This window comes from Myotis brandtii, unplaced genomic scaffold (genome assembly GCF_000412655.1).
Source record: "Myotis brandtii unplaced genomic scaffold, ASM41265v1 scaffold450, whole genome shotgun sequence".
Lineage (NCBI taxonomy): Eukaryota > Metazoa > Chordata > Mammalia > Chiroptera > Vespertilionidae > Myotis > Myotis brandtii.
In genome coordinates, this window is record NW_005367210.1 from 425,378 (window position 1) to 427,371 (window position 1,994).

The following is a 1,994-nucleotide window of genomic DNA, read 5'->3' on the forward strand; positions in this document are numbered from 1 at the left end:
GCGACTCGCCCGCCACCCCCGTTCCCCAGGTTGAAAGCGTCCCGGGAGCTGGTGGCCCGCCCTGAAAGCTCCGGGTCCCCGCGGGCGAGCCGGGCAAATGCCGGGAGTCTGGATGGGTCGGGTGGCGTGTGCGCAAAACGGACTTGTTATCCGCATCCTCAACCTGCAGAGATTGTGAACTGGTCCCTTCTCGCTGGGCTTCAGTTTCCTCGTTCGGTAGGGGCGTTGGGAGAAAGCAGCTCAGGTTTTTGTGCCCTCACATTCTCATTCTGTGGTTCTGAAACCTCCTTGCGTAAGAATTGGGAAAGGGGAGAAGGGATCTTGACAATACAGATGCCTGATTCCTCCCATTCTGACCCAGCAGGTCTGGACCGGGGCCCAGGAATTTGCTGTACGTCCACGATGGTGATGTCGTGGAGAACACTTGGAGAAACACTATAATCTTTCCAAATAAGGCGTCACATCCTCGAGGACAAAAAACAACAACAAAACCAAAGCAAAGCAAGAACAAAACCACCAGTAGCTCCATTCATTCATTTCTTCATTCAATAAATATGTCTTAGGTCCCTCCTATGTGTCAGGCATGGTTTAAAGTCTGAGGATACAGATTTACCCAAAACAAACTCTTTGCCTTTTACAGAGGTGACGTTTTGGTTGAGGTCCTACTGATGTCTGACACCCACCACTTTACTGATCTTTTGTGCTCCTCACTGAGGTCGTGGGTGAGTACCCCTGATTTCCAGATAAGAGCTCTGGCCTTTAGTCTTACAAGTGGTGAATGGGGGCACTATATCTCCCACCTTTCCACCCATCCCTAGAATCAAATGCAAGTTTCTCTCCCTCTCTCCTCACAGTCACACCTTGGACAGCTGCAGACCCCCTGACTTGTATACATACCTCCCACCTTTAACCCAGGCAGTTTCTTCTGCTTGGAATGTCAATCTCCTGCCCCCCACCCCCATCACACACACACACACACACACACACACACACACACACACACACACACACACAGGCTATCTTCCCTCTTGCCTTCCTTCCTTCAGGAAACCTTAGATTGTCCAGTCTGACATGTCTTCCTCCTCAGAGGCCCTGGGAAGAGTTACTGAGCTGATGATGTCTGAGGTCCCTGTGTCACTCCTGCCCCCTTCCCAGCTCTATCCTGGGGACTGGCCAAGACTGCCTCCACTTGGCCCGGACAATAACTTTCTCTTCAGCTCTAATGGCAGCTCACGTGCCAGAGAGAGTGCAGGGAGTGGAGTGGAAAGGCTTCAAGGTACTTTCTGGCTCCATTTTCCTTCCTTTCTTAAAGATGCCTCCCAGCCCTGCCATGTGCTTTACCGACTTCCTTGACCCAGGCCAGAATGGGGGGTGGGGCTGGAGGGTGTCCCTTGGCTGCTGGGAGAGCAGCCCCTGAAGTCTTCAGGCTCCAGTGGCTGAAGGAAAGTCTGTTCCCACACCTGGCTCCCCCTACCCCTTCGTCTGACCATGACCTTGGCCAGGCTGGGGTTTACTGAGGCGGAGAAGGAGGTTGCACAGCCCCCTCTCCGCAGGGCCAGTCCCACACGCAGCCCCAGGCCAGGCTGCTGCTTCCTGAGCCATGAATTATGACCGGGAGATTTCCTTCCCTGTCTGCGCCTCCTTACAGGGGCTCCCGGCTCCCTTCACTTTCGCTTTCTCCCCCTTGGCCCCCTCTCTTCAGTTCTTCGCCTTCAGGTGGCTTGAAATTCCTCTGTCCAGCCCCCTCTCTTTTCCAGCTTGATGGGAGAAGCCAAACAGGGCGTGAACTTGGCCCTGAAGGAAGGCGGGAGGGGGCAGACTTGGTAGGCTCATTCATTCATTTGCTCTACCGGCAGGTTTTGACACATGGGACCCCGGGAGTGAAATAAAATCATGAATGAGACTGAGCCTGGCCTGCTGCAGCCCAGAGGGGAAGGCAAGTTGTAAACAAAGAATTTCAGGACAATGTGGTTGGAGCAAGCCAGGGTCTGGCA